Genomic DNA, 22,595 nt, shown 5'->3' on the forward strand with positions numbered 1-22,595 from the left:
TGGTGGTTGCCTGGGCAGCGATCTGAAGGGCGAGCCATTGCTTAGCAGTTGGGCTGCGCATCACGAGTGACAAGGGAGCCTTTGTTATCAGAATCTCCCCGTGGCGATTCGATGAGAAGAGCCATTGCTTGTGTGAGCAAGGATGAATGCAGCCTCGAATTCCAAATGAAATCAACAACATCGGATCTATATATAAGAGAGGAATGAAGTAGCAGCCTATTTGCTATGCGCGGCTCCCCAAAGTTTCTCTTCTTTCTCACTCCATCGGCACAAATTCAAGAGTTGTTCTATAGTGGTTGTCATTCCAATGTGTCATTGCGGTAATCTTGAGAGCAATGCTAAGGGCGAGAGCTTGTGTCTAGCATTTTGGATGTTTGTGCAAGTGAGCAGGGGAGCTTCTCTTATTGGAACCTCTCTGTGGCCTTTGAATATAGACCCAGTGCTGACGATATCGATGGATACGAGCCCTAGATTCTAAATTTGTTCATAGCTAACATTGGTTTTTGTGAGAGATGGGTACGAAAGCACATCTAAATTTCTACGCAGGAGCTCCCTAAGGTCGCCTCTATGCAACTCGATCGGCACAACATTGGGAATGGTTCCATAGCGATTGTCATTCCAATGTGTCATTGGGATGTCTTGGAAAGTGGTCTTTCAAGGGTTAGCTCGCATCTAGCACTTGGATTGTGCTTTGTCACAAGTAAATGGGAAGATCTCTCTGTGAATGACATCATGGTGATTGCAAGAGAAAATTGACTTAGTCAGAGCATTGGCCTCAGGCCATTGTGATGGCCTCACAATTTCTCTTTAATTGCAACCTATGTTTGCACAGTAGTAGAGTTTGCATGTAAGATAGGCCTTGTTCTTGACAGTTCTAGGAGATGACCTCCGAAACTTTTGGATTGGGCCCCTTCAAGGTGAAATTCATCCAGCTGATCGGATGAAGCTCGATGTGCTTGTATCTATTCTGAGAAGGTAATGATGGTCATTAGAATCTGTGGCGATGAGTATATCCCATTTGGTAATCGCAATGGCGGAGCTGGTGGGAAGTACTTGTCACTTTGTTTTGTTGGATACCCCATATGTAGGTGTTTGTACGGCTTGCAACACACTGCACATTTGGTGTTCAATTCTAAGATGCGCTTGTTGCTGAGTGTATGGAGTTGTATTATTTAGCCAAGGGCTCTGTCTCTTGGCACATTCTATCATTGCATTTTTATCCTGTCTAGACAGTAAGAAGGAAAGAGATGGATGCACGGGTGCATTGCTCGATGTCCCTAATTTCATCAAGGGTCCAGTCTCCACCCTAATTTTTTTCGATTGGTAGAGCCTTGGGATTGAGAGGGGGGCCGGCGAAAGGTTTGGTTGCCGCATAATTTATTTTCTAGTGCATTCTCAGTGCATGCTCGCCTCTTCACTGTCTCATCCTACAGAAGTGCATGGCACTGTCGTCACAGCTTTTGTGGTCTGGGCCAATAGAAGTGTAGAGTATTACCGATAATTTTTGTTTGGATGCAGAAACTCTCCATGCCCTGTCCTGCCCATGCGATCTGAATGGCTGTGGCTCATGGGTTCTATGGGAGATACTCTTCTTCAGCTTCCCCCTAAAGAGAGCATTTGGTGTTCACATTGTGTGGACAAAAAGCCCAAGGCATTTCATCTCTCTTTAGATGCAAAATTTTGGGAGGGCTTGCTCAAGTATGGTCATTTGTATGGGATGCACCAAAAAGCATGTAGGGGGCATATGCCTGGGAAATGGATGTCTCTGAGTGTCCTTACTCGATCGTGAGTGTGGTGTACATCTTTGCATTATGACTCTGCTACAAGCATTTGTGATTCGAGTATTTTGAGGGAACGAGTTTCGTACGAGATGTTCTTCTCAGGCTCCTGTGAACCAGAGCGCTCATCTTTGCAATGCTTTGACAAGTGCAGGCCCAACGTGTCTATCTAGGGGAAGAAATCACACGAATGGTTTTTGTTGAGATGTGGGTGCTCGCGGGTGGTTCCCTCGTGGTGCAGTTCTTCGGTATGTACATGTGCATGAGATTGAAGCTTTTCTAACAACGCTAGTGTGAGTGTTCACCTGTAGGAACTTTTTTGTACCTACGCTGGCAGATCACGTGGTCTCCATTGGTACGGTGGTCTCTGTTGGCACTTCGGCAACCAGCTCTTTGTCATGGGAAAATGTTTGTTGTGATCGAGAAGGATTTTGTCTTTGCGGGTGCACCTCAACAGGTGTGTAGGAGGCATATTCCTGGGAAATGGATGTCTTTGAGTTGCCATACAATTGAGGTGGCTACGTCCGCGGTGCATCTTGTACAGATCAAGGCTTCTTTTCGAGTAGTGGCGACAGTGAGTTTGAGGGTAAAGGGTTCCGTACAGGACGTTCTTCCCAGGTGCCTATGAACTGAGGCTCCCTATTCAGCCCTCTTTGGTCGATGATGGGACACTTTCCTCTTGTGTGAAATCTTTGAGCATTGTGAGTCCTGCATGTGTTGTGAACGTCATTCTTGTTGCTTGTGCGGTGGATTGTGTTCAGATGCATGATGGAGCGAATGCAAATTTTGGTTTCCCATCGCGGCGGGCATCCCTTGGATGTAGCACATCTTGGGGGTCCCCTCATTGTTAGAAGCTACCTGGTTGATCCTGCCAGTAGTCATATGCTTGTCTCAAAGATTAAGCAATGCATGTCTAAGTATGAACTATTTTAGACTGTGAAACTGCGGATGGCTCATTAAATCAGTTATAGTTTCTTTGATGGTACTTTGCTACTCGGATAACTGTAGTAATTCTAGAGCTAATATGTGCACCAAATCCTGACTCTCGGAAGGGATGCATTTATTAGATAAAAGGCCAGCACAGGCTCACCCGCTATTTCGGTGATTCATGATAACTCGACGGATCGCACGGCCTTTGTGCTAGCAATGCTTCATTCAAATTTCTGCAATATTAACTTTTGATGGTAGGATAGAGGCCTACCATGGTGGTGATGGGTGACGAAGAATTAGGGTTCAATTTCGAAGAGGGAGCTTGAGAAAAGGCTACCACATCAAAGGAATGCAGCAGGTGTGCAAATTACCCAATCCTGACAGGGGGAGGTAGTGACAATAAATAACAATACTAGGCTCATCGAGTCTGGTAATTGGAATGAGTAAAATCTAAATCCCTTAACAAGGATCCATTGGAGGGCAAGTCTGGTGCCAAAAGCTGCAGTAATTCTAGCTCCAATAGCGTATATTTAAGTTGTTGTAGTTAAAAAGCTCATAGTTGTACCTTGGGTCATCACGGTCGATCTAACTTCTGGGTGTGCACTGGCCCTCATGTCCCTTCTGCTGGTGGAGCCTTCATGGCCTTAATTGGCTGGGTCAGGGTTCCGATGCTATTACTTTGAAAAAATTAGAGTGCTCAAAGCAAGCCTATGCTCTGAATACATTAGCACGGAATAACGCGATAGGAGTCTAGTCCTATTTTGTTGGCCTTCAGGACCAAAGTAATGATTAATAGGGACTGTCGAGGGCATTCGTATTTCATTGTCAGAGGTGAAATTCTTGGATTTATGGAAGATGAACCAATGCAAAAGCATTTGCCAAGGATGTTTTCATTAATCAAGAATGAAAGTTGGGGGCTCAAAGACAATCAAATACCATCCTAGTCTCAACCATAAGCGATGTCGACCAGGGATCGGTGGATGTTGCTCTAAGGACTCTGCCAGCACCTTTTGAGAAATTAGAGTGTTTTGGTTCTGGGGGGAGTATGGTTGCAAGGCTAAAACTTAAAGGAATTGATGGAAGGGCACCACCAGGAGTGGAGCATGTGGCTTAATTTGACTCAACACGAGGAAAATTACCAGGTCCAGACATAGTAAGGATTGACAGATTGAGAGCTCTTTGTTGATTCTATGGGTGGTGGTGCATGGCTGTTCTTAATTGGTGGAGTGATTTGTCTGGTTAATTTCATTAACGAACAAGACCTCAGCCTACTAACTAGATACGCGGAGGTTCCCCTTCATGGCCAGCTTCTTAGAGGGACTCTGGCCTCCTAGGCCATGGAAGTTTGAGGCAATAACAGGTCTGTGATGCCCTTAGATGTTCTGGGCCACGCGCGCGCTACACTGATGCAACCAACGAGTTTCTCTCCCTAGCCTGAAAGGTTTGAGAAATCTTGCCAAATTGCATCATGATGGGGATAGACCATTGCAATTATTGATCTTCAATGAGGAATTCCTAGTAAGCGTGAGTCATCAGCTCGCGTTGACTATGTCCCTTCCCTTTGTACACACCACTCATCACTCCTACCGATTGAAAGATTTGGTGAAGTGTTCGGATCACGGAAACGATGGCGGTTCCTATTAGCGATGTCTCAAGAAGTTCATTGAAACTTATAATTTAGAGGAAGGAGAAGTCATAACAAGGTTACCGTAGGTGAACCTACGGTAGGATCATTGTCAGTTCAAGACATTGAATCATGTAGGGGATGAACCTAGCCTCCTCCCCACCACAAAAATCTTGGTGACGTGCAGACACTTGGCCCTGCTGCAATGTGCTAGACGGCCAAGCTATGAGTCCAGTGCTATCAAGGTCGAGGGTCACATCAAATTCCGTGATCGAAAGCGTGGATTCCCCTAGGGGAAAAGAAGAGACTCGGATGCAATCTGGATTAGGATCGATGCCTTTGAATGATGTCCACGTCGGAGTGAGAGGTCTCTGCTCAGTTGCAGTTATGAGGGGGTCCGGGCCTCGTCCCCCATTGAGATTTCATGGTTCGATCATGTGCGTGGCGCTGTGCCAGGTATCTATCATTTCGACAGCAGCAAGTCGAGACTATCACAACACCCCCATTGGCTTGCCCAGGTCTGTTGACTCGTCACTTGGAGCATTCTGTGTCTAGGATGGGTGCACTCGCATGATTTTCGAGGTAGGGGCCCCGTCTACTGACATGGCTCTCCCATGCATCGACTCCCACTTTTGCGAGGTGATGGGGTGGGGACACACCACAGCGTTCCTCGTCACACCCATGGGGGGTGCTTAGGGTTCGGGATGTGTAACCACCCAACACACGGGTGCATCGTGCACCTTAGAAATCCAAAGAATGAAGCATGAGCCAGCACCTTGTGGGCTTGGGTCATCGAAAGACAAAAACATAACAAAATCATGACTCTCGGCAATGGATATCTCGGCTCTCACCATGATGAAGAATGTAGTGAAATGCAATACTTAGTGTGAATTGCAAAATCTCCTGAATCATCAAGTCTTTGAACGCAAGTTGTGCCCGAGGCCTCGACCAAGGGCATGTCTACTTGGGCATCGCACTACAAAATTTTGCCCTCCCCAGCGAGGAGTGGACATGGCCGTCCATATCCTCAAGTGGCACGCGGTCGGCTGAAATGAGCACACGAGGTCCGTCGATCTGTCGCGACAAGCAGTGGCTCGCAAAGGCTAGCATTGGTTTGCGCTGATCAAACGATTCCTTGCGAGGAACTTTATTCTGGGCTCAGCGACCCACTGCAGTGCGGGTATTGCTGCATCTCTACCGTGTCCCCAAGTCTGGCATGAATACTCACTGAGTTTAAGCATATCAATAAGTAGAGGAAAAGAAACTTACTAGGATTCCCCTACTAATGGCAAGCGAACTGGGAAGAGCCCAGCATGAAAATCGACGGCCACGCCTGTCAAATTGTAGTCTATAGAAGTGTCCTCAGCGATAGACCAGGCCCAAGTCCCCTAGAAGGGGCCACCAGAGAGGGTGAGAGCCCTGTCGAGCCAGGACCCTGTCGCACCACAATGTGCTGTCGACGAGTCAGGTTGTTTGGGAATGCAGCCTTAATCGGGTAGTAAATTTCATCCAAGGCTAAATAAGGGCGAGAGACCGATAGCGAACAAGTACCGTGAGGGAAAGATGAAAAGGACTTTGAAAAGAGAGTTAAAGAGTGCTTGAAATTATAGGGAGGGAAGTGGATGGAGGCCGGTGATGTGCCCTAGTCAGATGCAAAACGGTGTGAGCCGGTCCGCCGCTCGGTTCAGGGGACGTGCCAGCGCGAGCTATAATGACGGCACAAGCACGACATTTTGGTCACACAAATATTTTCATTGCGAAAGTCGAGGAGTGAAGCGCGTGTCTTTACGGTGGGCTCTCGGGCACCTGTGCATTCGTGGCGCTGGCCAGCGGGCTTTCCATCTGACTCATCCTTAAACACGGACCAAGGAGTCTAACATGTGTGTGATTTGGCAGGTTGGGCAAACCCGCAAGGTGCAAGGAAGCTGATTGGCAAGATCCCCTCTCAGGGGGTGCACCACTGATCGACCCTGATCTTCTGTGAAGGGTTCAAAGTCAAGCACACCTGTTGGGACCTGAAAGATGGTGAACTATGCCTAAGCAGGGCGAAGCCAGAGGAAACTCTGGTGGAGACCCACAGTGATACTGACATGCAAATCATTCATCTGACTTGGGTATAGGGGCGAAAGACTAATCAAACCATCTAGTAGCTGGTTTCCTTTGAAGTTTCCCTCAGGATAGCTGGAGCTCACGTGCGAGTTTTATCGGTTAAAGAAAATGATTAGAGGCATCGGGGGCGTAATGCCCTCGACCTATTCTCAAACTTTAAATAGGTAAGTTAGCACAGCTGCTCTGTTGAGCCGTGCCACAGAATTGCAAGCTCCAAGTGGGCCATTTTTGGTAAGTAGAACTGGCAATGCGGGATGAACCGAAAGCTGAGTTACGGTGCCAAATTATGTGCTAACCCAGATCCCTCAAAGGGTGTTGGTTGATTAAGACAGTAGGACAGTGGTCATGGAAGTCAAAATACATTAAGGACTCTGTAACAACTCACCTGCCAAATCAACTAGCCCCAAAAATGGATGGCGTTGAAGCGCGCAACCTATACTCGGTCGTCAGGGAAAGTGCCAAGCTCCGATGAGTAGGAGGACGCAGGGGTTGTTGTGAAAGCTTGGACATGAGCCTAGGTGGACTGGCCCCCGGTGCAGATCTTGGTGGTAGTAGCGAATATTCAAATGAGAACTTTGAAGACTGAAGTGGGGAAAGGTTCCATGTGAACAACACTTGGACATGGGTTAGTCGATCCTAGGAGATGGGGAAACCCTGTTTCAAGGGTGCACTTTGCATGATCATCGAAAGGGAATCAGGTTAATATTCCCAAACTAGGACGTGGCAGTGGATGGAAATGTTAGGAAATCTGGAGATGTCGACAAGGCCTCGGGAAGAGTTATCTTTTCTTTTTAACAGCCTGCCCACCCTAAAATCGGTTCAACCAAAGATAGGGTCCAGCGGCTGGAAGAGCACCGCACGTCTCGCAGTTTTTGGTGTGCCTTCGGCAGCCCTTGAAAATCTAGAGGACTGAGTACTGTTCACACTCGGTTGTACTCATAACCGCATCAGGTCTCCAAGGTGAACAACCTCTGGTCAATAGAAAAATGTAGGTAAAAGAAGTCGGTAAAATGGATCTGTAACTTTAGGAAAAGGATTGGCTTTGAGGGCTGGGCCTAAGGGTCTATGCCCAGAACTCGTGGGCTATTGGCGGTCTGCCCGAGCTGCTCCCGCGGTGAGGCCAGGCTATCGTGTGTCGATCGGGTGATGGATGCAGGATGCCCCCTTCGGAGGGCTTTCCCTAGGTGGCAAACAGTCAGCTTAGAACTGGTACAAACCAGGGGAATCCGAATGTTTAATTAAAACAAACCATTGCAATGGTCCTTGCGGATGCTGACGCAATGTGATTTCTGCCCAGTGCTCTGAATTTCAAAGTGAAGAAATTCAACCAAGCGTGGGTAAACAACGGGAGTAACTATGACTCTCTTAAGGTAGCCAAATGCCACATCATCTAATTAGAGATGCGCATGAATGGATTAACAAGATTCCCACTATCCCTATCTACTATCTAGCAAAACCACAGCTAAGGGAACGGGCTTGGCAGAATTAGCGGGGAAAGAAGACCCTGTTGAGCTTGACTCTAGTCCAACTTTGTGAAATGACTTGAGAGGTGTAGAATAAGTGGGAGCTTTTGGGCGCAAGTGAAATACCACTACTTTTAATGTTATTTCACTTATTTCATGAGGCAGAGACAGGGCAATGCCCCTTTTTTGGCCTTAAGGTGCGTCTAGGCGCGTCGATCCGGGCAGAAGACATTGTCAGGTGGGGAGTTTGGCTTGAGTGGCACATTTGTTAAAAGATAATGCAGGTTTCCTAAGATGAGCTCAATGAGAACATAAATCTTGTGTGGAACAAAAGGGTAAAAGCTCATTTGATTTTGATTTTCAGTACGAATACAAACCGTGAAAGCGTGGCCTATTGATCCTTTAGACTTTTAGAATTTGAAGCTAGAGGTTTCAAAAAAGTTACCACAGGGATAACTGGCTTATGGCAGCCAAGCGTTCATAGCGACATTGCTTTTTGATCCTTCGATGTCGGCTCTTCCTATCATTGTGCAGCAAAATTCACCAAGTGTTGGATTTTTCACCCACCAATAGGGAACGTGAGCTGGGTTTAGACCGTCGTGAGATAGGTTAGTTTTACCCTACTGATGTTCCGCGCCGCGATAGTAATTCAGCTTAGTACAAGAGGAACCGTTCATTCACACATTTGGTCATCGCGCTTGGTTGAAAAGCCAGTGGCGTGAAGCTACCGTGTGCCAAATTATGATTGAATGCCTCTAAGTCAGAATCCATGCTAGATGTGGCCCATATCTCTCTCTGGCTACATCACAATTTGTAGTAGGGGTGCTTTTGCACTCCCAGGGGCCCGTGTCATTGGGCATCTCCGATCGGCGCATTAGCCCATTGGAGCAACCTTGGATATTAATTTCAAGTGGTCGGCGAGAAGAATCTTTTGTAGAGGACTTAAATAAGTGACGGGGTATTCTAAGTGGTAGAGTGGCCTTGTTTCCACGATCCACAGTCACTCAGGTGCCTCATTCTCGATGGGTGGAGTTTGCAATTTGCGAGGTCGTGACAATCACTCAGGTGCCAAATTCTTGGCGGGTGGGGTTTGCAATTTGGGCAAGTGCAGGAAAATCTTCCAAGTGCCAAATTCTGGGCGGGTTGGGTTTTCAATTTTTACGAGAGCAAAAAATCTCTCCCAGGTGCCAAATTTTTAGCGGGTGGGGTTTTGTGAAAATTTTTGTGAGGGCAAAGAAATCTCCTGAGTGCCAAATTCTCGACGAGTGGGGTTTTGTAAAAATTTCTGCGAGGGCAAAGAAATCTCCCAAGTGCCAAATTCCTGGCAGGTGGGTTTGCAATTTTTGTCGGGGCAGAAAAATCTCCCAAGTGACACATTTTGGGCGGGTGGGGTTTTGTAAAAATTTTTGCAAGGGCGAAAAAATCTCCCAAGTGCCAAATTTCGGGCGGCTGGGGTTTGCAATTTTTGCGAGGGCGTAAAAATCTCCCAAGTGCCAAATTCCAGGCGGGTGGGGTTTGCAATTTTTGCGAGGGCATAAAAATCTCCCAGTTGCCAAATTCTGGGTGGGTGGGGTTTGCAATTTTCACTAGGGTAGAAAAATCTCCTGAGTGCCAAATTTCGGGCGGGAGGGAGGGGTTTTCTAGAAATTTCTACCAGGGCAGAAAAATCTACCGAGTGCCAAATTTCGGGCGAGTGGGGTTTTGTAAAATTTCCATGAGGGAGAAAAAAATCTCCCAAGTCTCAAATTCCAAGTTGGTGGGGTTTACGATTTTTGGAAGGGCGAAAAAATCTCCCAAGTGCCGAATTCCCAGTGGGTGGGGTTTTGTGATTTCTTTGAGTGCAAAAAAATATCTCGAGTGCCAAAGTTTCCTCCAGGGCGAAAAAGTCTTCCAAGTGAAATTTCCATGTGGGTCGGGTTCGTAATCAGTGAAATTTCAAGCGGTTCAGGTTTGCAATATCTGTGAGGGCAAAAAATCTTCCAAGTCCAAATTCCGGGCGGGCGGGGTTTCGTAATTTCCAAGTGCCAAATTCCGAGCGGGTGGGGTTTGTAAATTCCACGAGGGCAAAAAAATCTTCTAGGTCCAAATTTTGAGCAAGTGGGGTTTGTAAATTTTCGTGAGGGCAAAAAAGTCTTCCGACTACAAATTCGAGACGGGTCCCCGAGTTTTGTAATTTTCGCGAGGGTAGACGACTCATGTACGTGATCCAAAATCGGTCAAATTATTTTTTTGGTTAACGCCCAAAGTTTTGAACTCAAATCAAGTTGGGTACCCCGACTCGAATCGCCTCCGAATTTTTTGCACAACCCATGTCACTGTGCTAGACTTGATTCTAAGTGCCCCGAGTCATGTACGTGGTCCAAAAGAGGTCAACTTTTTTTTTTTTGGGTTAATGCCCAAACTTTTCAACTCGAACCGTGTCTGCAACCCTGACACGAATTGCCCCAACTACCCCAACCCCGACTCAAATCGCGTCGAGCCTTAACTGCCTCCAATTTTTTCACACGACTCATGTCACTGTGCTCGACATGATTCTAAGTGCGCCTAGTCATGTACATGATCCAAAGGCGATCAACTTTTTTTTTGGGTTAACGCCCAAAGTTTTCAACCCAAATTGTGTCGGTGAACCCGACTCGTATCGCCTCGAGCCTTAACCGCCTCCATGTTTTTTGCAGGACTCATGTCATCGTGCTCAACTTGATGCCCCGAGTCATGTATGTGATCCAAAAGCGGTTAACTTCTTCCTTCTTTGGTTAACACCCAATGATTTCAACCCAAATCATGTCAGCAACCCTGACTCAAATTGCCTCGAGCCTTAATCGCCTGCAATTTTTTTGAACTACTCATGTCACCGTGCTTGACTTGATTCTATGTGCCCCAAGTCATGTACGAGATCCAAAAGTGATTAACTCTTTTCTTGGCTAACAGCCAAAGTTTTTGAATCGACTCAGCTACCCCGACTCGAATTGCCTCGAGCCTTAACTACCTCCATTTTTTCTTGCTCGACTCATGTAACTGCACTTGCCTTGATTCTAAGTGGCCCGAGTCACTTACGTGATCCAAAACCGGGTAACTTTTTCTTTTTTCTTTTTTTTGTCAAGTCCCAAAGTTTTGAACTCGAATAGAGTCGGATGCCCCGACTCGAGTCATCTCCAAATTTTTTGCACGACTCATGTCACTGTGGTCGACTTGATTCTAAGTGCCCCGAGCCGTGTACATGATCCAAAAGTGGTTAACTTTTTCTTTTTGGTTAATGCCCATAGTTTTCAACCCGACCCACCTCGGCAACCTCGACTCAAAGCACCTCGAGCCGTAATGGCCTCCAATGTTTTTGCATGACTCATGCCACCGTTGACTTTTCACTCGAATCATGTCACCCAGGGCACCTCGATGCTACGTGACCTGAGCCCTATGCGCGATCCAAAATTGGGTAATGTTTTTTCTTAAACTCCCAAAATTTCATTCTTTTTTGCCTTATGAGGCCTATCATGATCTCTTTTTATAAAGAAAATTCTCAAATCGGATCGTTTCGGCTACCCTACCTCGAATCTGGCTAGCTAGGCATAACGCCTCAAGTCGGCTTGGCAATACGTGAACTGAAACTTGTGCGTGATCCAAAAGTGGGTAACTTGTTTTTTTTTTTTTTGTAATGCCCAAAATTTAGCACTTTTCATTGTACAGGGCCTCCCATGATTTTTTTTTTTCCCTTCGTCGACCCACTCTGGCGACCCAGTCGGCTCGCCCGAGGCTGGGGCAATGGAGATGGGTTGACCTAGTCGGGTGACCCAGTCGAGCCACAAGGTACTCTAAGCAAGTCAACTCTTTGAGTCCACTCATCAAGTCACCCCACCAAGTACTCTAACCAAGAAAATTCTTCTGTGTGCTCATCAAGTCAAACCACCAAGTACTCTAACCAAGTCGACTCTTTGAGTCTGTTCATCAAGTCACCCCACCAAGTACTCTCAGCAAGTCAACTCTTTAGGTCCGTTCATAGAGTCACCCCACCAAGACAACCCTTCAAGTGCGTTCATCATGTCACCCCACCAAGTTGACTCTTTAAGTTCATTCATCAAGTCACCCCACCAGGTCAGCCCACAAATTACTCTCACCAAGTTGATTCTTTAAGTTCATTCAAAGTGTCACCCCGCGAGGTCGGCCCACCAAGTGGACTCTTTATGTTAATTCATGAAGTCACTCTGCCAAGTCGGCCCACCAAGTCAACTCTTTAAGTTCGTTCATCAAGTCACCCAGCCAGGTCAGTCCACCGAGTACTCTCACCAAGTCGACTCTTTAAGTTTGTTCATCAAGTCACCCCGCCAGGTCGGCCCACCCAGTACTCTCACCAAGTTGACTCTTTAGGTTTGTTCATCAAGTCACCCCACCCAGTACTCTCACCAAGTTGACTCTTTAAGTTCGTTCATCAAGTCGCTCTGCCAGGTCGGCCCAACAAGTACTCTCACCAAGTCGACCCTTTTTAAGTTTGATCATCAAGTCACCCCGCCAGGCCAGCCCACCAAGTACTCTCACAAAGTTGACTCTTTAGGTTTGTTCATCAATTCATCCCACCAGCTCGGCCTACCAAGTTCTCTCACAAAGTCGAATCTTTAAGTTTTTTCATCAAGTCACCCCGCCAGTTCAACCCACCAAGTACTCTCATAAAGTCGACTCTCTAAGTTCATTCATCAAGTCACCCTGCTAGCTTAGCCCACCAAGTACTCTCACCAAGTCACCCCGCTAGTTCGACCCACCAAGTCGACTCTTTAAGTTCGTTCATCAAGTCACCTGGCTGAGTCGGCCTACCAAGTTGACTCTTTAAGTTCGTTCAACAAGTCACATGACCAGGTCAGCCAACTGAGTACTCTCACCAAGCCGACTCTTTAAGTTTGTTCATCAGGTCACCTTGCCAGGTTGGCCCACCAAGTAATCTCACCAAGTTGACTCTTTAAGTTTGTTCATCAAGTCACCCTGCTAGGTCGGCCCACCAAGTCGACTCTTTAAGTTCGTTCATCAAGTCACCCTGCCAGGTTAGCACACCAAGTTGACTCTTTAGGTTCATTCGTCAAGGCACCCCACCAAGTACTCTCACCAAGTTGACTCTTTAAGTTCGTTCATCAAATCACCCCGCTATGTCTGCCCACCGAGTAATCTCACAAAGTCGACTCTTTAGGTTCATTCATCAAGTCACCCCGCCAGGTCAGCCCACCAAGTGGAATCTTTAAGTTTGTTCATCAAGTCACCTCGCCAGTTCGACCCACCAAGTACTCTCACAAAGTCAACTCTCTAAGTTCATTCATCAAGTCACCCTGCCAGGTCAGCCCACCAAGTACTCTCACCAAGTCACCCCGCTAGTTCAACCCAACAAGTTGACTCTTTAAGTTCGTTCATCAAGTCACCCGGCCAAGTCGGCCCACCAAGTTGACTCTTTAAGTTTGTTCATCAAATCACGTGACCAGGTTAGCCCACCGAGTACTCTCACCAAGTTGACTCTTTAAGTTTGTTCATCAAGTCACCCCGCCAGGTCGGCCCACCAAGTACTCTCACCAAGTCGACTCTTTAAGTTTTTTCATCAAGTCACCCTACCAGGTCAGCCCACCAAGTCGACTCTTTAAGTTCGTTCATCAAGTCACCCTGCCAGGTCGGCCCACCAAGTCGACTCTTTAGATTTGTTCGTCAAGACACCCCACCAAGTACTCTCACCAAGTCAACTCTTTAAGTTCGTTCATCAAATCACCCCGCTATGTCTACCCACCAAGTACTCTCACCAAGTCAACTCTTTATGTCCCTTCATCAAGTCTCCCCACAAGGTCAGCCCACCAAGTCGACTCTTTCAGTCTATTCATCAGTTCACCCCACCAAGTATTCTCGCCAACTAGACTCTTTAAGTTTGTTCATCAAGTCACCCTGCCAGGTCAGCCCACCAAGTACTCTCACCAAGTCGACTCTTTAGGTTTTTTCATCAAGTCACCCCACCAAGTACTCTCAACAAGTCGACTCTTTAAGTCCGTTCATCAAGTGTCTCCGCCAGGTCGACCCACCAAGTACTCTCACCAAGTTGACCCTTTAAGTTTGGTCATCAAGTCACCCTGCCAGGTCAGCCCACCAAGTACTCTCACAAAGTAAACTGTTTAAGTTTGTTCATCAATTCACCCTGCCAGCTCAGCCCACCAAGTTCTCTCACCAAGTTGACTCTTTAAGTTCCTTCATCAAGTCACCCTGCCAGTTTGACCCACCGAGTACTCTCACAAAGTCGACTCTCTAAGTTCGTACATCAAGTCACCTTGCCAGGTTAGCCCACCAAGTACTCTCACCAAGTCACCCTGCTAGTTTGACCTACCAAGTTGACTCTTCAAGTTCATTCATCAAGTTACCCGACCAAGTTGGCCCACCAAGTCCACTCTTTAAGTTTGTTCATCAAATCACATGACCAGGTCAGCCCACCAAGTACTCTCACCAAGTCGACTCTTTAAGTTTTTTCATCAAGTCACCCTGCCAGGTCGGCCCACCAAGTACTCTCACCAAGTCGACTCTTTAAATTTTTTCATCAAGTCACCCTGCCAGGTTGGCCCACCAAGTTGACTCTTTAAGTTCATTCATCAAGTCACCCTGCCAGGTCGGCCAACCAAGTCAGCTCTTTAGGTTCGTTCGTCAAGTCACCCCACCAAGTACTCTCACCAAGTCAACTCTTTAAGTTCGTTCATTAAACCACCCCGCTATGTTTGCCCACCAAGTACTCTCACCAAGTCGACTCTTTAGGTTCATTCATCAAGTCACCCCGCCAGGTCGGCCCACCAAGTCACCAAATACTCTCGCCAAGTCGACTCTCTAAGTTCGTTCATCAAGTCACCCTGCCAGGTCAGCCCACCAACTCGAATCTTTAAGTTCATTCATCAAGTCACACCACTAAGTACTCTAACCAAGTCAATTCTTCAAGTGCGTTCATCAAGTCACCCGACCAAGTACTCTCACCAAGTTGACTCTTTAACTCTGTTCATCAAGTTACCCCACCAAGTACTCTCACCAGGTCAACTCTTTAGGTCCGTTCATCAAGTAACCCCACCAGGTCGACCCTTCAAGTGCATTCATCAATTCACCCCACCAAGTACTCTCACCAATTTGACTCTTTAAGTCTGTTCATCAAGTCACCCCACCAAGTACTCTCACCAGGTCAACTCTTTAGGACCGTTGATCAAGTCACCCCGCCAAGTCGACCCTTGAAGTTCATTCATAAGGTCAACCCACCAAGTACTCTCACCAAGTTGACTCCTTAAGTCCGTTCATGAAGTCACCCAACCAGGTCGGCCGACCAAGTCGACTCTCTAAGTCTGTTCATCAGGTCACCCCACCAAGTACTCTCACCAAGTCAACTCTTTAGGTCTGTTCATCAAGTCACCACGCAAAGTTGACCCTTTAAGTTTGCTCATCAAGTTGCCCCACGAAGTCGACTCTTTAAGTCCTTTCATCAAGTCACCCCACCAAGCCGACTCTTTAAGTCCGTTCATCAACTCACCAGAACAAGTACCCTCACCAAGTCCACTCTATAAGTTCGTTCATCAAGTCACCCCACCAGGTCGGCCCACCAAGTACTCCCACCAAGTTGACTCTTTAAGTCTGTTCATCAGTTCACCCTGCCAAGTACTCTCACCAAGTCAACTCTTTAGGTCCGTTCATCAAGTCACCCCACCAAGTTGACCCTTTAAGTCTGTTCATCAAGTTGCCCCACCAAGTACTCTCACCAAGTCGACTCTTTGAGTCCTTTCATGAAGTCACCCCACCAAGTTGACTCTTCAAGTCACCAGAAAAAGTACTCTAACCAAGTTGACTCTTTAAGTTTGTTCATCAAGTCACCCCACCAGGTCGGCCCACCAAGTACTCCCACCAAGTCAACTCTTTAAGTTTGTTCATCAGTTCACCCCACCAAGTAGTCTCACCAAGTTGACTCTTTAAGTCTGCTCATCAAGTTGAGCCACCAAGTACTCTCACCAAGTCGACTCTTTGAGTCCGTTCATCAAGTCACCCAAACAAGTATTCTACCAAGTTGATTCTTCAAGTGCGTTCATCAAGTCACCCCACCAAGTACTCTCACCAAGTCGACTCTTTAAGTTTGTTCATCAAATCACCCCACTATGTCTGCCCACCAAGTACTCTCACCAAGTTGACTCTTTAGATTCATTCATCAAGTCACCCTGCCAGGTCGACATACCAAGTGAACTCTTTAAGTTTGTTCATCAAGTCACCCGATCAGGTCGGCCCACCAAGTCACCAAGTACTCTCGCCAAGTTGACTCTCTAAGTTCGTTCATCAAGTCACCCCGCCAGGTTTGCCCACCAAGTCAACTCTTTAAGCTCGTTCATCAATTCACCTAGCCAGGTCAGCCCACCAAGTCACCAAGTACTCTCGCCAAGTCAATTGTCTAAGTTCGTTCATCAAGTCACCCCACCAGGTCGACCCACCAAGTCGACTCTTTAAGTTCATTCATCAAGTCACCCTACCAATTACTTTAACCAAGTCAATTCTTCAAGTGTGTTCATCAAGTCACCCGACCAAGTACTCTCACCAAGTCAACTCTTTCACTCTGTTCATCAAGTCACCCAACCAAGTACTCTCACCAGGTCAACTCTTTAGGTCCATTCATCAAGTCACCCCACCTAGTCGACCCTTCAAGTGCGTTCATCAAGTCACCCAACCAAGTACTCTTACCAATTCAACTCTTTATGTCTGTTCATCAAGTAACCCCACCAAGTACTCTCACCAGGTCAACTCTTTAGAATCGTTCATCAAGTCACTCCACCATGTCGACCCTTGAAGTCCATTCATCAAGTCACCCCACCAAGTACTCTCATGAAGTTGACTCTTTAAGTTTGTTCACGAAGTCACCCAACCAGGTTGGCCCAACAAGTCAACTCTCTAAGTCTGTTCATCAGGTCACCCCACCAAGTACTCTCACCAAGTCAACTCTTTAGGTCCGTTCATCAAGTCACCCTGCAAATTCGACCCTTTAAGTTCTCTCATAAAGTCACCCCACCAAGTCGACTCTTTAAGTCCTTTCATCAAATCACCCCACCAAGTACTCTCACCAGGTCAACTCTTTAGGTAGGTTCATCATGTCACCCCACCAAGTCGACCCTTCATGTGTGTTCATCAAGTGAACCCACCAAGTACTCTCACCAATTCGACTCTTTAAGTCTGCTCATCAAGTCAGCCCTCAAAGTACTCTCACCAAGGCAACTCTTTAGGACCGTTCATCAAGTCACCCTGCCAAGTCGACCCTTGAAGTCAATTCATCAAGTCACCCAACCAAGTACTCTCACCAAGTAAACTCTTTAAGTCCGTTCATGAAGTCACCCAACCAGGTCGGCCCACCAAGTCGACTCTCTAAGTCTGTTCATCAAGTAACCCCACCAAGTACTCTCACCAAGTCAACTCTTTAGGTCCATTCATCAAGTCACCCAAAAAAGTTGACCCTTTAAGTTTTCTCATCAAGTCGCCCCACCAAGGTCAACTCTTTAAGTCCTTTCATCAAGTCACCCCACAGAGCTTACTCTTTAAGTCCGTTCATCAAGTCACCAGAACAAGTACTCTCACCAAGTCCACTCTATAACTCCGTTCATCAAGTCACCCCACCAGGTTGGCCCACCAAGTACTCCCACCAAGTTGACTCTTTAAGTCTGTTCATCAGTTCAACCTGCCAAGTACTCTCACCAAGTCAACTCTTTAGGTCCGTTCATCAAGTCACCCCGCCAAGTCGACCCTTTAAGTCCGTTCATCAAGTTGCCCCACCAAGTACTCTCACCAAGTCAACTCTTTGAGTCCTTTCATCAAGTCACCCCACCAAGTTGACTCTTCAAGTCACCAGAACAAGTACTCTAACCAAGTCGACTCTTTAAGTCCGTTCGTCAAGTCACCCCACCAGGTCGGCCCACCAAGTACTCCCACCAAGTCGACTCTTTAAGTCCATTCATCAGTTCACCCTGCTCAGTACTCTCACCAAGTTGACACTTTAAGTCTGCTCATCAAGTCGAGCCACCAACTACTCTCACCAAGTCGAGTCTTCTGAGTTCGTTCATCAGGTCACCCAACCAAGTACTCTAACCAAGTCGATTCTTCAAGTGCGTTCATCAAGTCACCCCACCAAGTACTCTTACCAAGTCGACTCTTTAAGTCCTTTCATCAAGTCACCCGACCAAGCCGACTGTTTAAGTCCGTTCATCAAGTCACCAGAACAAGTACTCTCACCAAGTTGACTCTTTATGTCCCTTCATCAAGTCACCCCACTAGGTCGGCCCACAAAGTTGACTCTTTAAGTTTGTTCATCAGTTCACCCTGCCAAGTACTCTCACCAACTTGACTCTTTAAGTTTGTTCATCAAGTCACCCCGCCAGGTCAGTCCACCAAGTCGACTCTTTAGGTTTTTTCATCAAGTCACCCCACCAAGTTCTCTCACCAAGTCGACTCTTTAAGTTCTTTCATCAAGTCGCTCTGCCAGGTCGGCCCACCAAGTACTCTCACCAAGTCGACCCTTTAAGTTTGGTCATCAAGTCACCCTGCCATGTCGGCCCACCAAGTACTCTCACAAAGTTGACTCTTTAGGTTCGTTCATCAATTCTCCTCACTAGCTCAGCCCACCAAGTTCTCTCACCAAGTTGACTCTTTAAGTTTGTTCATCAAGTCACCCCGCCAGTTCGACCCACCGAGTAGTCTCACAAAGTTGACTCTCTAAGTTCGTTCATCAAGTCACCCTACCAGGTCAGCCCACCAAGTACTCTCACCAAGTCACCCTGCTAGTTTGACCCACCAAGTCGATGCTTTAAGTTCATTCATCAGGTCACCCGGCCGAGTCGGCCCACCAGGTTGACTCTTTAAGTTCGTTCATCAAGTCACGTGACCAGGTCAGCCCACCGAGTACTCTCACCAAGTCGACTCTTTAAGTTTGTTCATCAAGTCACTCCGCCAGGTCAGCCCACCAAGTTGACTCTTTAAGTTCGTTCATCAAGTCACCCTTCCAGGTCAGCCCACCAAGTTGACTCTTTAAGTTCGTTCATCAAGTCACCCTGCCAGGTCGGCACACCAAGTCGACTCTTTAGGTTCGTTCATCAAGTCACCTCACCAAGTACTCTCACCAAGTCGACTCTTTAAGCTTGTTCATCAAATCACCCCACTATGTCTGCCCACCAAGTACTCTTACCAAGTCGACTCTTTAACTCTGTTCATCAAGTCACCCCACCAAGTACTCTCATTAGGCCAACTCTTTAGGTTCAATCATCAAGTCACCCCACCAAGTTGACCCTTCAAGAGCGTTCATCAAGTCACCCCACCAAGTACTCTCACCAATTTGACTCTTTAAGTCTGTTCATCAAGTCACCCCACCAAGTACTCTCACCAAGTCAACTGTCTAAGTTTGTTCATGAAGTCACCCCGCCAGGTCGGCCCACCAAGTCGACTCTTTAAGCTCATTCATCAAGTCACCCCACAAAGTACTCTAACCAAGTCAATTCTTCAAGTGCGTTCATCAAGTCACCCGACCAAGTACTCTCACCAGGTCGACTCTTTAACTCTAGTCATCAAGTCACCCCACCAAGTACTCTCACCAGGTCAACTCTTCAGGTCTGTTCATCAATTCACCCCACCAAGTCGAGCCTTCAAGTGCGTTCATCAAGTCACCCCACCAAGTACTCTTACCAATTCGACTCTTTATGTTTGTTCATCAAGTAACCCCACCAAGTACTCTCACCAGGTCAACTCTTTAGAAACGTTCATCAAGTCACCCCACCATGTCGACCCTTGAAGTCCGTTCATCAAGTCACCCCACCAAGTACTCTCATGAAGTCGACTCTTTAAGTTTGTTCACGAAGTCACCCAACCAGATCGGCCCACCAAGTCGACTCTCTAAGTCTATTCATTAGGTCACCCGACCAAGTACTCTCACCAAGTCAACTCTTTAGGTCCGTTCATCAAGTCACCCCACAAAGTTGACCCTTTAAGTTTGCTCATCAAGCCACCCCACCAAGTCAACTCTTTAAGTCCTTTCATTAGGTCACCCCACCAAGCTGACTCTTTAAGCCCATTCATCAAGTCACTAGAACAAGTAATCTCACCAAGTCCACTCTATAAGTCCGTTCATCAAGTCACCCCACCAGGTCGGCCCACCAAGTACTCCCACCAAGTCGACTCTTTAATTTTGTTCATCAGTTCACCCCACCAAGTACTCTCACGAAGTCAACTCTTTAGGTCCCTTCATCAAGTCACCCTTCCAAGTCGACCGTTTAAGTTCGTTCATTAAGTCGCCCCACCAAGTACTCTCACCAAGTCGACTCTTTGAGTCCTTTCATCAAGTCACCCCACCAAGTCGACTCTTCAAGTCACCAGAACAAGTACTCTAACCAAGTCGACTCTTTAAGTCCGTTCATCAAGTCACCCCACCAGGTAGGCCCACCAAGTACTCCCACCAAGTCGACTCTTTAAGTCCGTTCATCAGTTCACCCCACCAAGTACTCTCACCAAGTTGACTCTTTTAAGTCTGCTCATCAAGTCGAGCCACCAAGTACTCTCACCAAGTTGACTCTTTGAGTCCGTTCATCAAGTCACCCCAGCAAGTACTCTAACCAAGTCAATTCTTCAAGTGCATTCATCAAGTCAACCCACCAAGTACTCTCACCAAGTCAACTCATTAAGTCCTTTCATCAAGTCACCCCACCAATCTGACTGTTTAAGTTCGTTCATCAAGTCACCAGAACAAGTACTCTCACCAAGTCGACTCTTTATGTCCCTTAATTAAGTCACCCCACCAGGTCATCCCACCAAGTCGACTCTTTAAGTCCGTTCATCAGTTCACCCCGCCAAGTACTCTCACCAACTAGACTCTTCAAGTTTGTTCATCAAGTGACCCTGCCAGGTTGGCCCACCAAGTAATCTCACCAAGTTGACTCTTTAGGTTTGTTCATCATGTCACCGCACCAAGTACTCTCACCAAGTCGACTCTTTAAGTTCATTCATCAAGTCGCTCTGCTAGGTCGGCCCACCAATTACTCTAACCAAGTTGACCCTTTAAGTATGGTCATCAAGTCACCCCACTAGGTTGGCCCACCATGTACTCTCACAAAGTCGACTCTTTAGGTTCGTTCATCAATTCACCCCGCCAACGAGACCCACCAAGTTCTCTCACCAAGTTGACTCTTTAAGTTTTTTCATCAAGTCACCCCGCCAGTTCGACCCACCGAGTACTCTCACAAAGTCAACTCTGTAAGTTCGTTCATCAAGTCACCCTACCAGGTCAGCCCACCAAGTACTCTCACCAATTTACCCCGCTAGTTTGACCCACCAAGTCAACTCTTTAAGTTTGTTCATCAAGTCACCCGGCTGAGTCGGCCCACCAAGTGGACTCTTTAAGTTTGTTCATAAAGTCACGTGGCCAGGTCAGCCCACCGAGTACTCTCACCAAGTTGACTCTTTAAGTTTTTCCATCAAGTCAACCCGCTAGGTCAGTCCATTAAGTACTCTCACTAAGTCGACTCTTTAATTTTATTCATCATGTCACCATGCTAGGTCAGCCCACCAAGTCGACTCTTTAAGTTCGTCCATCAAGTCACCCTGCCAGATCGGCCCACCAAGTCGACTCTTTAGGTTTGTTCATCAAGTCACCGCACCAAGTACTCTCACCAAGTCGACTGTTTAAGTTCATTCATCAAATCACCCCGCTATGTCTGCCCACCAAGTACTCTAACCAAGTCAATTCTTCAAGTGCGTTCATCAAGTCACAAGACCAAGTACTCTCACCAAGTCGACTCTTTAACTCTGTTCATCAAGTCACCCCACCAAGTACTCTCACCATGTCAACTCTTTAGGTCCGTTCATCAAGTCACCCCATCAAGTTGACCCTTCAAGTGCATTCATCAAGTCACCCCACCAAGTACTCTCACCAATTCGACTCTTTAAGTATGTTCATCAAGTCACCCCACCAATTACTCTCACCAATTCGACTCTTTAAGTCTGTTCATCAAGTCACCCCACCAAGTACTCTCACCAGGTCAACTTTTTAGGACCGTTCATCAAGTCACCCTGCCAAGTCGACCCTTGAAGTCCGTTCATCAAGTCACCCGACCAACTACTCTCACCAAGTCGACTCTTTAAGTCCATTCACGAAGTCACCCAACCAGGTCGGCCCACCAAGTCAACTCTCTAAGTTTGTTCATCAGGTCACCCCACCAAGTACTCTCAACAAGTCAACTCTTTAGGTCCATTCATCAAGTGACCCCACAAAGTCGACCCTTTAAGTTCGCTCATCAAGTCGCCCCACCAAGTCGACTCTTTAAGTCCTTTCATCAAGTCAGCCCACCAAGCCGACTCTTTAAGTCCATTCATGAAGTCACCAAAACAAGTACTCTCACCAAGTCCACTCTATAAGTTCGTTCATCAAGTCACCCCACCAGGTCGGCCCACCAAGTACTCCGACCAAGTCGACTCTTTAAGTCCATTCATCAATTCACCTCGTCAAGTACTCTCACAAAGTCAACTCTTTAGGTCCGTTCATCAAGTCACCCCGCCAAGTTGACCCTTTAAGTTCATTCAACAAGTCGCCCCACCAAGTACTCTCACCAACTCGACTCTTTGAGTCCTTTCATCAAGTCACCCCACCAAGTTGACTCTTCAAGTCACCAAAAAAAGTACTCCATCCAACTCGAGTCTTTAAGTCCGTTC

General features: G+C 47.0%; 2 non-coding genes and 1 pseudogene across 2 annotated transcripts; all 3 read left to right on the top strand.

Moving 5' to 3' along the window:
• Positions 1-2,633: 2,633 nt before the first annotated feature.
• LOC149574665 (18S ribosomal RNA) lies at positions 2,634-4,444 on the top strand (annotated as a pseudogene).
• Positions 4,445-5,152: 708 nt separating this feature from the next.
• On the top strand, positions 5,153-5,306 carry LOC149574666 (5.8S ribosomal RNA). Its single transcript, XR_016361281.1, has one exon. It is a non-coding gene; the product is annotated as a 5.8S ribosomal RNA (ribosomal RNA).
• A 226-nt stretch (positions 5,307-5,532) lies between these two features.
• LOC149574667 (25S ribosomal RNA) lies at positions 5,533-8,932 on the top strand. Its single transcript, XR_016361047.1, has one exon. It is a non-coding gene; the product is annotated as a 25S ribosomal RNA (ribosomal RNA).
• Positions 8,933-22,595: the final 13,663 nt, after the last annotated feature.

Source organism: Cupressus sempervirens, chromosome 2 (genome assembly GCF_028749045.1).
Source record: "Cupressus sempervirens isolate cs-2001-9-10 chromosome 2, ASM2874904v1, whole genome shotgun sequence".
Taxonomy (NCBI): domain Eukaryota; kingdom Viridiplantae; phylum Streptophyta; class Pinopsida; order Cupressales; family Cupressaceae; genus Cupressus; species Cupressus sempervirens.